Source organism: Oryctolagus cuniculus, chromosome 3 (genome assembly GCF_051225735.1).
Source record: "Oryctolagus cuniculus isolate XC-2025 breed Fujian yellow rabbit chromosome 3, ASM5122573v1, whole genome shotgun sequence".
Lineage (NCBI taxonomy): Eukaryota > Metazoa > Chordata > Mammalia > Lagomorpha > Leporidae > Oryctolagus > Oryctolagus cuniculus.
Window position 1 is genome coordinate 15,687,749 of NC_142869.1, and position 15,254 is coordinate 15,703,002.

Sequence of the window (15,254 nt, forward strand, 5' to 3'; positions counted from 1 at the left end):
TATTTTATTTTCTATTTTTTTATTTTTGACAGGCAGAATGGACAGTGAGAGAGAGAGAGACGAGAGAAAGGTCTTCCTTTTTCCGTTGGTTCACCCTCCAATGGCCGCCGCGGCTGGCACGCTGCGGCCGGCGCACCGCGCTGATCCGATGGCAGGAGCCAAGTGCTTCTCCTGGTCTCCCATGGGGTGCAGGGCCCAAGCACTTGAGCCATCCTCCACTGCACTCCCTGGCCACAGCAGAGGGCTGGCCTGGAAGAGGGGCAACTGGGACAGAATCCGGTGCCCCGACCGGGACTAGAACCCAGTGTGCCAGCGCTGCAAGGTGGAGGATTAGCCTATTGAGCCACGGCGCTGGCCTCCACCATATTTTTAATTTGTGGTCTTAACTCTGGAATGCTTTCACAAGGCAGTCCTCTGAATTGGACATTATGGAGTGTCTGCTCTGCAAAAGGGGCTTTCCCTCCCTATAGCCTTCTGAGATTGAAGCTATTTGTACTTTTGGACATTCAGAGGGGGTGAGATAAGCTGCTGTGGTTGTACAGTTGGTTAGTGGTGGAATGGAACTTGTGGAGTGGAACTTTAGCACACGAAGAACTGGAACTCTTCCCTGTGGGTCTGATATTTTGACATGCATGGAGCCACACATTAGGGGTAGCCTGGGATCAAATTGGGGCTCCTTCAAAAAAGTCTAGATATTTTTCTGGCTCAGTGTCCAGGGTATTCTGTTCAGAGTGACACAGAGAGGTCATCCATCTGCTGGTTCACTTCCTAAATGGCCAAAACGACCAGAGATGGGCCGGACTGAAGCCAGGAGGTAGTCACTCCTTCCAGGTCTCCCCTGTGGGTGGCAGGGACTCAAGTACTTGAGCCCTCAGCTGGTGCTTCCCATGTGCATTAACCTGGAATAAGAAGTGGAGTAGCTGGTATTTAAACTGGCACTATGATATGGGATGTAGGAACCTCAAACGATGGTTTAACCCACTTTGCCACAATGTCAACCCCTAAGGCACGTATTTATAAGCCAAGTTTTGCAAGTGTTTTAATATATGTCCTGTCCATTGAGTACCCTATAATTTTCTGTGTACTACAGTAAGTTGCTTCTTGGATTGTAAGCCAACTGTGTGACTATTTCTAAGATGGCTCTAATCAGAAATTAAAACATGGCACACGGATCTCCATTCAACAGGTATCTGCCATCATTTTGAGGTTAGGCAATGAGACCAAATTAACTGACACAACACAGCTGATTAAGTTTCAGTGTGGGATTTATACACAAATCTCTGGGGTGTAAACCCTATCCTGTCTACTACATACAACATGCTGCTTTTTGTCTAAAGCCTCAGGCTTCAAATGCTGTGATTTTTTTTCTTTTTTTTAAAAAGATTTATTTATTTATTTGAAAGCCAGTTACACAGAGAGAGAAGGAGAGGCAGAGAGAGAGAGAGAGGTCCTTTATCCACTGGTTCACTCCGCAATGGCCACAATGGGCAGAACTGCGCCCATCCAAAGCCAGGAGCCAGGAGTTTGGATTGAAAGTGGAGCAGCTTGGACTCGAACTGGCACCCATATGGGATGCTGGCGCAGCAGGCAGTGGCCCTGCTCACTATGCCAAAGCACCGGCCCCCTGTGGTTTTCTAATTGAGAGATTTCAGGCATCAGAACTGTTATTTAAATTTAGAGTATGTATTATTAGCCCGTGCTCTTTCCGACATTAGTCATAAACTTCCTTGCCTTTTTGTAGTATCACCATATCCCCTGCTGTTGACTCATGAGACTGGCTTCCTATCCAAAGTGTTTTTATAAGTATGTGCTTTAATAGTCTCACTGTAGTAAATGAAGGTAAGCTGTAAGTACCATTCAAGAATGTGGAAGCTGGATCAGTTGGAATTGGGGCAACATTGCCACTCTCCCTTCCCAGAGGCCTCCTTCATCAGGGTAGCTCATGCCGTGTATAAGCAGATGCCTTCTTCAGGGTTACAGCTGAAAGAAGGAAGGAAAGGGCCAGTGCATGAACATTGTTCCTTTATAACCCTCCATGTCCCCACCCAGAGGAATCAGGTGGGAGCCTCTCAATCTGATCTGTATGTTCTTGGCCAGACCTCCACCTACCAAGCCTTCCCTCTTCTTGTCACTCAGTCTCTCACCTTACTTGCCTTAGGGACAATTAAGATTCATCTTACAGTGCCTTTTGTAATAAGACTACTACTTATTACTTTTGTAAAAAGTCATTCCTCATCTTATAAACTCAAGCCTCCTTAACCTTTATATTCCACCATTCTGAATCCAGACTCTTTTCCTTCTTATACTCCCATAACCTTTTTCACTATTCCCTCGGATACTGATGGTCAGTCATAAACAAAATACTCAACATCTTCAATCTCTTCTGTGAAGACTTTCTTCAACCTGCCCCCACATCGAAGCCTACTCTCCCCTAAGCCTGCTGCTTCCACTGCAGCCTTTTCCTTGTTCCTGCTTGACAGCACGTTGCTTCTTCTCTCCTCCAGAAAAAATGTCCAATTATGAGCACGATGCCATCATCACTACCCCTTGCTGTTGTGGTCATTTACTGACCTGGGTCATTTCCCCTCAGTCATTGAAGTTAGTAGCTCCTGCTCACTGTCACAACTTCTAGTATTGCTTCTGTCTTAATATTTGTTGATTTCCACTAGCCCAGACTTCATCTTCTATCAGCTCTTCAATAATGGTAAATTCATTGATCTTTTCCTTGTTAATAACTGCAACCCATCCTGAATCTCAGTTCCAAACCTTCCACTCTAACAAATCACATTCTAAATTCCCAGGATACTTCCTCTAGCATCTAAGTTTCAATAATCCCTTCACCCACTAGAAAAATATAATCTATATATTCTACCATCTTCCCACTTCCTCCTCCCTGCTTTATGCTTTACCACCTACCTATTCGAGCATGAATTTCATGGTTAGTCCCTGTAACTACTCCCTTGTACACATCCTAACTCTCTTCTGTCTCTCAGGTTTCTGTTTGCTGAACAACAACTCCAGTGAAGCACAATTATCCACCCACTCTTGCCTTTTCTCACACAACTGAACAGAACAGAGGCAACAGACATGATTTTTTTTTTGAAATTCATGCTCAATGTCCCAAAGTGACCCAGGATGCTGGACCTACTCCATTTAATTTCTTCCTCCTTCAACAATGACATCATACATTGTCCTCTGTCCAAAAATACCCAACATTGTCTCAACCGTTGCGACTCTGGTAATTATCTGGCTGTTTGCTCCACTAAAAAAAAAAATAAGATCTACAGATTCTTATCCTAACTTTGACCCACCCACTTGAATCTTGTTGTTTGTTTGGGTGACTGGTATGGGTTCCAGTCTTTATTAACCAGTGTTTGCACTCAGTCCTGCCCTCTTGTGTACTTGAGAATGTTTTTAGCAGTCCTCCCCTTTGTTGCACCAACTTTCTCCACTTCATTGAATCATTCTTATCAACATGTAAATAGGCTGCTGTCTCATCCGCAAAACCAAACAAGCAAACAAAAGCACTCTTCTCACACCATTTCCCATATACCTACTGCTTCATGTCTCTGCTCCTTGCACAAAAATTCCTCCAAAGAATCTTGTGTACTTCTTCAAATTTTCCCTCCTATTCTCAGAACTTTTTCAGTCAGACTTTAATCTCTGCCTCTTATTAAGATAAATAATGACCTCCAATTTAGTAGCAATTGACAATATCATCACTATTTTGGCATTAAATACATTCTTTGGTGTCCAGGTAATGATGTCCTGGCACAAAGTGGGGATGAGGGAAAGAAGGATGGAAGAAAGAGAAGAAATAAAATAGAGACTGACTTTGAATCTAAAACATTGAAGCCAAGTAAGTCCTTTTAAAAAAATAAAGATATCTGATAGACAATTCAGCTATATCATTTATTTTTTTAAAGATTTATTTTATTTATTTGAAAGACAGCGTTAGAGAGAGAGAAAGAGAGAGAGAGAGAGAAAGAGAGAGAGAGATCTTCCATCCATTTGTTAACTCCCCAGATGGCTGCAACAGCCGGAGCTGAGCAAATCCAAACCCAGGAGCCAGGAGCATGATCCGGGTCTCCCAAGTGGGTTCAGGGGTCCAGGGACTTGGGCCATCATCTACTGCTTTCCCAGGCCATAACAGAGAGCTGGATCAGAAGAGGAAAAGCTGGGACTAGAACTGGTGCCCCAGGCCAGGGCGTTAACCCGCTGTGCCACAGCACTGTCCCCATTAATTTTTTCACATAACAATTTTGATATCAATGCGAATTTGGTAAGACTTATCCTAAATATTGCAGAATAAAATTAATGTGGGAAATAAAATTCTTTATCAAGATTTCAATATCCTTCTTTCCTAAATTTTCTATATTGCCCCAAGGAGATGTGCTGGAGTTTTAGAACGCACATATCTTTGTAACTTGTCAGGAAAGGAATAGGTAGGAGTTGTTAGCTGTGAAAATTGGGCCCAGCTATTTTTTTTTTCTAATTTAACTTAGGCATTACAGAGGAGTCCATGCCATGAGTTGGCAATCCTCTGAAATGCCACAGTTTTCTAAGTCTACAAAACTATAGTTATTTTTGTGTTTTTATCGGTACAGGTAAGAACTGTAGTTATTTTACCCATAGAAGAAAAAAGATTACTGTTATTTTAATGGTGTGGAGATTAGTTGCATACTGATAGAAGTAATGCCAGCTTGAATACTTAGATACTATATGTAATGCTCTTTATACTGAGACCATTATTCTTGACAGTCGGAGGGGTAGGCAGCCCCTTAGACGTTGAATAGATACCTTCCCAAGGGCAGGAAGAACCAGGATCCAAGAAGCCAGCGGAGTTTCCCTGGAACGAAAATGACAAATTGTCTGCAAGTGTTCAGATGGATTCTACGTTATAGATAATTTATTTTAACAACTAGTAGCAAATTTTTTTCTGGAGGACTAAATATGTATCTATGGTTAGTTTCCATCGCATTTGCTTTATATACATATATCTATATACCTATATCTATATCTCTATAATATGTATCTATGTCTGTAATCTATATATCTACCTATAATCTATCTATCATCTATCTATCTACCTACCCACCTACCTATCTACCTATAACTATTCTATTTTCCCTTCTCAGGGCATTTTATTGTAAAACATGTATATCTGGGGATGGTGCTGTGGCATAGCGGGTAAAGCTGTTGCCTGCAGTGCCATCATCCCATCTGGGTACCAGTTTGATTTCCGGCTGCTCCAGTTCTTATCCAGCTCTCTCCTATGGCCTAGGAAAATAGTGGAAAATGGTCCAAGTCTTTGGGCCCCTGCACCCATGTGGGAGACCCAAAAGAAGCTCCTGGCTTCTGGCTTCAGATCGGCCCAGTTCCGGCCACTGTGGCCACTTGGGGAGTGAACAGCGGATGGAAGACCTCTCTCTCTCTCTCTCTCTGCCTCCCCTTCTCTCTGTGTGTAACTCTGAGTTATAAATAAATAAATATTAAAAAAGTATTGTTAATATCTTGATATTTGATGTTTTATCAGACACTTTTTTCCTTGATGCCTTTCAGACATTATAGAGGAAGATCATGTGGCAGGACAATGGAGAGGAGGAAGATATAAACAGTGGACTACAATGTTTACACTAAGACGGAATGACATAAATGCCATACTGGGATTTCCCTTTGCTCCACTGTATATATCTTGGTACTTTTGAATCTGCAGCCTGTTCCTTTACTTACTGTTAATATTTTAGCCTCTGAGTCTTAGTACACATGCTGTTACTTTAAAAGTGTCCATATTTCTTCTTTTCCTCAATTTTCACAGTGGTTTACTTTCATTGCAATATTCATTTTTCCTGGTCTTGCTACAAAGCTATGACTAGCAATGTTGATCTGTCTGTGTAACCTATTAAATCATAAGCTCTTTGAAGTCGGGGACAAGTTCTCAATATCCTGTTGGTATCCTCTGCAAAACCTAGTGCTATACTTCTTTCATGTGTATTACTCAAAACATGTGTGTTGAATAAATCAGCAGATGTTATTAAGCATAGCTTCCTTTAAGCTGTGTTTTAAATTTCTGATTTTTAAAATTTTTTTTCAGAGACAAAAAACCTGATAGAGAGAGAGAGAGAGAGAGAGAGAGAGAAACAATGATCTGGTTATCTGGTTTATCCCCAAATGCCCACAACAGCTGGGGCTGGAGCCAGGAGCTAGGAACCTATCCCGGGTCTCCTCTGTGAGTAGTAAGAACCCAATTACTTGAGCCATCGCTGATGCCTCCCAGGGTCTGCATTAATGGGAAACTGGAGTCAGGAGCTAGCCCAGGAATCTAATTCAGGCACTCCGACTTGGGTTGTGGATGTCATAACCACTAGGGTAATGACCCACTTCCCCTTATGCTGCTTTGCACTTCATAGAGCTAATACATGTGCCTTCTGTAGCCTCATGTCAATATAGTAGATAAGAATGAAGTAAGTACTACACACGCCACATGATCATCTGAGGGCTGATCTTGTGCTTTCTGAACACCAGGAAACTCAGAATGGTGCCATGCTGTAAGGGTTTTGTAAGGCTTAATTTGAATTTAAATCCTATCGTAGATCCCCACACTGGAATCCCTTTTTAATGGGTAGTTGTCTTTTCTTTTCTTTCTAAAAATATTTATTTGTTTGAAAGTCAGAGAAGGAGGGAGGGAGGGAGAGAGAGAGAGAGATAAATCCTCCATTCAAGCTGCTGGTTCACTCCCAAATGTCTGCAATGGCTGGCCTGGGCCTGGCTGAAGCCACAAGTCTGGAAATCTACCTGAGTCTCTTACTTGGGTGACATCTTCTGCAGCTTTCCCAGATGCGTTAACAGGGAACTGGATCAGAAGAGGCACAGCAGGACTTGAACTGGTACACATATGGGACACCAGCCTTGCAGATGGTGGTATAATCAGCTGTGCCACAACACCAGCCCTAACTGGTAGTTTTCTAATCCTGATATCTAAAACCATTTATAAACTTGTTGTTCTGAACAGTTGAATCAATTCCAGTACTTTCTCTGATGTGACACATTTGGAATTTTTACTTGGAGAAGTGATTTTGGGGCCAAGAAAAAAAATCATGTGAAAAATGATATCCTGTTATACTCACCTCACAGAGCCACTGTATAGAATTCATTGACAAAGTATATGAAGTGTTTCACAGTGCTGGGAATAAAGTAGATGCTAAACATAACGTAATAGTTAACCAACACTATTGCCAACCATATTATACTGTATTTAAACTCTAGTATTAGATGCTACATAGGAAAAGGGATATAAGAATTGCCTGTAACGTATTTCCACACATATAGGCCACATGGTGAAAACACTTTTGCTTTATTTACAAACATTTATTTCTTATGCTACAACTATTTTGAGAAAGTGGTTTGTGATGAAGCACCGAGTTTTGATTCCATCTGTCATAGGGTCTTATTTAACCATGGCTATTTCATAGAAAAGAGAATGTTTAAAAGTTTGTGGGTGATATGAAACAACATTTCAGGTTTATTTTAAGCTTGAAATCCCAGTTTGTGCTAAAATTATCCCTTTTGAGAAGCGAAACTGATTAAATCAAGCTTCAATTTAATGATTGTTCTATCTGCTTATCAATTCTATTTTTTAAAAAAGTGAATTTGCAATCAGATAATGAAAGTTAAATTTTTTATTTGGTCTCTACTTCCTAAAGACAATAGAATAAAAACCCCTACAAACATAACATGGATATTTAATAACCATGGTGTTTTGAACATGCAACATAGATTTTGAAAGAAGGCATTTCATACTGAACTACCAAAAAAGTAAATAAAACGGAAGCCCCTCTTCCCATCCTCTTCATTGTAATTGTGAAGCTCAATCCATTTTGAACCAACAGGTTGCTATGGTAGCAGGAGATTCAGGGTTATGGCATTGACTTGTTCTGCAATCTGAAGTCAGCACAGTATAGAAGGTGCCTCACAATTCATAAGACTGGTAGAAGCAATTTTATGCCTTAACCTTCAGGCTTCCTGCATCTTTAAGAAAACAAAAATCAGGCAGCAGTGCCAACCTGAGCCTCTTTAGTGGTTCTGCAGCCTTTCCCAGGTGCTGGATGGAATAAGCAATGGTCTGTACCTTTCATTTATTGAGCTTAAGGTTTGATCCTTATAAGACTCATGTTATTAAAAAAGTTATGTGCAAAAAAAGAAGAGTTTTTAATTATATAAATATGCTTTATGTTTCTATTCATTTCCAGTCAGAGCTAAGCTAAAGGTTTAATTTCTTGAAATGTCTGTGTTCAGATATATTTAAGCTGTATTATAGCTAAAATATTTGGAGCACATACTTTAGTGTAAAATTCTCACATTTGAGTCTATCCATTATGTGAAAAATTCTTCTTAATATAAGAATATATATAAATACTATATATATGAGATATATATGTTAAAATATTTTGAATATACATTATGTATATATGTGTGTCATATATGCAATAAAAAGGCATTTTACACATAACCAACAGTCATGTGATATGCTCTGCATAAAATAATCTTGTATATGCATAAAACCTTGCTCTGCATAAAATAATCTTATGTAAATATATATATGTCCACAATTAGCCAATACAGTTTTAATAAGTTTAATAATTGCTAATATCACCTAATATGTCTCCTCTCTTTCTCTTAATATAAAATTATTAGTTCTCTTTTGCCCACCTGAGATCCTAGTGCTTTTCTTAGATATAGCTGTAGCCATAAAATTAAAGAAAAATATCTCAAAGAGGGTAAGAAAATTCATCAGCCCTATTTCATAAACGCACAGTTTATTCATCTTTTCTGTGATTTGAAAGCACCATGGGACTAGAGCACATTAGCGTTGGAGAAGTATAGGGTCCAGTCCATTTTGAAACTCAGCATATCTTGGGGAGTTTCTGTGTGAGAGAATTCAGGGGAAGAAGGATATTCTCCCACAATGTTTGTGATTCAGTGATGTGGCATATTCCATGCCTTCCACTCTTATCACTCTGCCAAGTTCTTGTTCATTTGCTAAAATCTGACTTGGTGAAGAACCTTCAGTCATTGCTCTCTCTGACTTCTTACCTTGTACACCTTGTTTTTCCCATACTTCTAGATTTAACCTTTTCTTTCTTTACAGTAACCATTTGTCCATCAGCACTTATTTTATTAAGATTATCTGTTTATGTGTAACCCCATGAGAAAACATTGAGCTACTTGAGGACATAAAATATGGAGGAGAAACTATGGAATTACTTTGTTTTTGTGTTTGCATGTTCAGCAGCTCATTCCCTGATACATACTTGAAAGTCACTACTAGTCTAATGGATGCTCCAAAGTAGGCTTGTCTGTTAAGAGTAGTCCTGCCTTGGGCCCAGGTATTGGCACGTGGCCATCACAGGAAGAGCACAACTAGGGTATTACTACCTTGCTCAGGAGGGCTAGGGCCCTCCTAGGAGAATGTGATGTCAACTTCAAAGTTGAGGCAGATCTTGAGGGAACTAAGAGCTGCAGGCTCCCAGATAATATATTACAGTGGATAGAGAGCTATTTCTTGAAGTGGAATGTGAGAGATGCACTTTCTTGCCTGAAATGCTGAGAGACCAGAGTGAAGTGACGCCATTGCATCAGAAGACTCCTGCCCTTTCCTGGGTTTCCTAGGACACGAGCACCTTCTCCTTCCCCTACATACCAAGCTCCCTCTTAAGGAGAAAAGCAGAGGAGATGGATGATTAAGACACCTAGTATTTTTCACAAATGAAAGCTAATTTCCTAAAGAGACTGCTTAAATTATTCTACTGGATATTGGGTAAATTGTATTTCTGCTAATCCAGTGGCTTGGGAGAAACTCTGGATTAGTTATAGGCAAAATAAGGCTATTATACTTTTTCTTCACATACGAAAAATTGACACTATCATAAGTATTATTGTTACTCTAAGGTTCATCATGTAGTGCCAGCAAATGGCTGTAGAGAAAAATTCTGCTGTGAGTCTCTGCAAAGAACTTCCAGGAAATGGTTATTTTTAAGATTTTATATATTTTGTAATGTTTTCCCTTTTTTTGTGAGAAGTGTTGTGGGAAAGAGAAAAATATTGCTCTGTCTCTTTCCACTGCTTTGACAATGTGTTTCTTCCCTTGAATATCTAGTATAAATCAAGAGTAGAGTATACTAGGGAAAATTGGGTCCTTGCAGCAAAAGCACGTTAGATGGTGACTCTCACCTGAGGATTTCAAAGTGATATGATTTATTGATTGCGTGTTACAAACTGTAGCTTATGTATTCTTACTGCATCCCAGGACACAGAAATACTCAGTCTGGCTGGCTTCTCTGTAATAGATGACACAACTGCAAGCCCATGAGTCATGTGACTAAGTCAGGCTACAAGAGAAACAGCAGCAGGGTATTGGAGCTGAAGTCAGGAGAGTCTGAGCTTAGGTCTCTGCTGAATTCATTCATCCCAGTTTCCTTTAACTTCAATTCATTTACTATTTAAATCATTCATAATTTGTTGCTTATTAAATATACAGCACCATGGTTAGAATGGAAAATATAAATAAAACAGAATTTTGCTTTTGAGTTGCTCAGCCTAGGTAGGGTATTACCTTATGAAAGTGCATATTTGGGAAAAATATGAGATAATCTGTATTTAAGCTCCTTGGGCAGGTAGCATGAGGAATGAGACACTTAAGGGAGAGTGGGTAGAAGAATTTTGATTTGCCTTTCTATATCAGCAGATATAGAAAGCTGAAATGGAAAAAAAAAAAAGAACAGCAGAAACAAATGTATCAAATCAAATCAAACTGTTCAGGTACGTTTTGGTGATTCTCTTCCCAGTCATGCATACTGATAAGCGCTTTTGTCTGCCTTGAGGATTTTGGAGCTATGTAAAAGTCCTACTGATCAGAGTCTGGAGATAAAGTGTGTCACCCAGAGGCTGGCATTGATTTCTACAGGGTCTTTCAGAAGAAAGAGGGGGGTTGGGAGGTGGAGGACTGATTCACTTCCCATGGGCCTTTCCCTGTGCTCCTACCTCACGTGCTTCTTCTACTTTAGTGTGCATACAAATTCCCAGAGATCTTGTTAAAATGCAGATTACAATTCAATAGAGCCTGGTGGTGGTACTGAGACTGCGCATCTGTAACAAGCTTCTTTATGGTGCTCACATGCTTGGTCTGAGTCCTTTGAATAGCAAGGCTCAGGAATGGATTGATTTTTGGATGGGATGGGAGAGAGCAGAGATGTGCACCTGCACCTCTTTATCCCCAGTACAATTTAATTAATCTGGGATAATTGAGAAATAATCGGATTTCTTTGGCATCACAAGAATTCCTATTTTCTGACATTTTCTCTTCCTGGGACCCCTTTCTGGCTTTCTTGGTTCCTAACATCGTCTCATCTTCATCATCATATGTAAGAATAGCTGGGAAGGAATCCAGAGACCTGGGCCCGTATCCTGGTCTTGATGAATTGTGTATATCAGATAAAATTCAACAAAAATAAAATCTTTTTAAAAACTCCATAATAATTATGCTATCATCATATCAACAAAAATTAACAATAATTTGCAGGTCATACACAAGTTTTCACAATTGTTTTCCACATGTCTTTCTGTAGTTGGTTTGTTCAGATCAGTATCCGACAACATTCTTTCATCATACTTAGTTGATAGTCTCTCTAGTCTCTCATTCTATACCAGTCCATTTTCTTTTTTATATCAGTGATTTGTTAAAGAAACTGGATCATTTGGGTTTGTTTATTTGTTTGCTTGTTTTTTGTACATACCTGGCACCTTATTGGCCAATGGCTTCCTTATGCTATTATTTAACTTGTCTTTTCCTCTGTAGTTTCTACAAATTTGATTGGATTCAGTGTCAATTTTGCCATTGTACTTACATAGCACATTTTCTTTACCCACTTATCCAATGATGGACATTTAGGTTATTTCCATATCTTGATTATTATGAGTAATGCTGCAATAAACAGTGCAGATATATCTTCAAGACTCTGATTTCGTTACCTTTGGGTATATATTCAGAGTGGGATTGCTGGGTCTTGTGTTTGTTCTATTTTTAATTTTTTGAGAACCTTCCACACTGATTTCTGTAACAGCTGTATTAATTTACATATTCACAATCAATATTCCAGAGTTCCCTTCCCTTAATATCTTTGCCAAAAGTGTTTTTAAAAATTTTTTCATATAGTAGCAATCATAACAGGTATTAGGTGATACCTCATTGTGGTTTTCATTTCCATTTTCCTGACAATTTGTGATGTCGACCCTCAATTCATATAACTTATAACCACTTGTATGTCTTTGAAAAATATCTATTAGGCCCTATTTTTAAATTCTATTTTTGTTATTGAATTACTTGAGTTCTTTATACATTTTAGATAATAACCCTTTGTCAGATATATAATTTCAAAAATATATTTCTCCACAATCCATAGGTTGACTTTCATTTGCATGACTGTTTCTCTTTCTGTGTTGATGTAGTATCATTTCTTTATTATTCAACTTTTTCAAATTAATTCATTTATTTTCACTTAGTTACAAAAGACAGAGAGACACATATTGCACCATGCTACATTTAGTGGGTCCATTCCATCTCTCCAATACTGATGACATATTCACAGCCATTGGATTTCCTCTCCAATGCCTCTCTTTGAATTCTGGTGAATTACATTAAAAAAAAAAAAACCCCACAATGTATGCATGTATGTGTTTGTGTGTGTGTGTGTTAATTTTATATTGCTGCCTAACATATTACCAGAAACCTTGTGGAATCAACAATATGTTTATTGTGGCACACTCTCCCGGGATGGCATAGCCGGCTTCTCTTTTTATGCTCTCACTGCAAGATAGTAAAATGTAGCCTTGGCTAAATTTTCATCTGGAACTTGGGATGCTCTTCCCAGCACCTTGATCTTGTTGGCTGAATTCAATTATTTACCGTTGTGGAACTGAGGTTCCCCACTTTTTTGTGGGGATCACTCTCAGAGCTCAGACATTTCCCTGGGGATCTAGCCATGGGGTTCCTCTGTATTGCAATCCACTACCCAGCTGTTTTCTTTTCCAGATCTGGAGTAGGTACCTCTCTCTGAAGCTTCAAATGTTTTTTTTTTTTTGAATTTTCTTTGTTTTTATGTTGAACTTGGCAACATTTGATGATCTCTGATTTCTTTTTTTTAATTTAATTTTTTTTTAATTTTTATTTGACAGGTAGAGTTATAGACAGTGAGAGAGAGAGACAGAGAGAAAGATCTTCCTTCCGTTGATTCACTCCCCAAATGTCCGCTGCTGTCGACGCTGCTCCGATCCAAAGCCAGGATCCAGGTGCCTCTCCTGGTCTCCCATGCGGCTGCAGGGCCCAAGCACTTGGGCCATCCTCCACTGCACTCCCGGGCCACAGCAGAGAGCTGGCCTGGAAGAGGGGCAGCCGGAACTAAAACCTGGTGCCCATATGGGATGCCAGCGCTGCAGACGGAGGATTAACCAAGTGAGCCACTTTTTTTCTTTTTTCTTTCTTTTTTTTCTGATTGTTTAGACCCACACAGGATAAAGTTCCTTTTGACTAACTCGTGGTCAACTTGTGAATAATCTGATCACAGGAATGATTACCTAGAATATTCACTAGTACCCCTCAGAATCAAAAGAATTAGATTATACATGTAGGAAAATCAAGGGGTTTGAGATTTGAGGGCCATCTTCTTTTTTTTTTTAACTTTTATTTAGTAAATATAAATTTCCAAAGTACAGTTTATGGATTACAATGGCTTTGTCTCCCCCATAACTTCCCCTCAACCGGAACCCTCCCATCTCCCGCTCCCTCTCCCATTCCATTCACATCAAGATTCATTTTCAATTACCTCTATATACAGAAGATAGATTTAGTATATATTAAGTAAAGATTTCATCATTTTGCACCCACACAGAACATAAAGTGTAAAATACTGTTTCAGTACTAGTGATAGCAATAATTCATATTGAACAACACATTAAGAACAGAGATCCTACATGAGGAGTAAGTACCCAGTGACTCCTATTGTTGACTTAACAATTTGACACTCTTGTTTATGGCATCAGTAATCTCCCTAGGCTCTATTCATGAGTTGCCAAGGCTATGGAAGCCTTCTGAGTTCGCCGACTTTGATTTTATTTACACAAGGTCATAGTCAAAGTGGAAGTTCTCTTCTCCCTTCAGAGTGGGGGCCATCTTCAAAACTCACTTTTATTCTATTTGTATTCTGCTTTCCCCTTATTTTAATTCTTAAAAAAACTTATTCTTTCTGGTGAGATTTTTAAGGAAATTATAATAGCTATAATTCTTCCTTTCCTGCATGATTAAAAAAAGTGAGAAAATAAACAAAAGAGCCAACAGATGCAAAAACAAAATATTACACTCTTGAGTATTGCTGATCACCTTAATGGTGAAGAATATAGCTTACAGACAGAACCAAGTGGGCTTGTTACATTCTCTGGCCACTTAACATAGAGTTTGGAGCTGCCTTTTCAGGGTCAAGTTTCAGTTTAGGAAAGGTCATTGGTTCAGAGAGGAGAAGGAAAAAGAGGCTGAATGCCATGCTTTGCAGCTTCACATGGATTAACTGCACCCAAAACTAAGGAGGACTGCTCAGTCACAAGGAACTTGAATCACCCCTAACGAGAGAGAAATGATTTTGGGACAGAGGCTGAAAAGGTTTAGGGTAAATCTTTATGGAAAGTGGAGGGCAGAGGTCAGAAGTTCTTCTTTAATATTTAGTTATGCTTTAGTCTGTTCGTAACTGTCTTTTCCAAATTGAATAATATGAAAATAATAGCAAATAACTTTCATTGAAAGTGTATTGTTTATTACTGGTTAAATAAGACAAAGAAAACTATTAGGGAAATGTTCATTTCAAGGGACATACAAGTCTCAAGTAAGAATGAGCAATCTGAAGTACGATGACAGCCGTCTAGGACACACTGGAGGGTGCCAGGACTTCCCAGGTTGTGCAGGAGAAGTTTCTGGGTTCACAGGATGCCTAGGTAGAAGCATCATCACTGAAGTGGTGAATGCTTTGCTCTCCCATCTATGAGCAAGAGAAACAGTTTATTTTCTCTTCATAGAAACTCATTTCCTTAGTCCACAATGATGCTAGCTTATCACTAAACTGAATTAAAATGACATTGGCAGAAAAGTGATGTGTTTTGCTCTATGCCACACTGTTAACCAGAGTAAAATTTGATTTCTTTGGACTTAGATA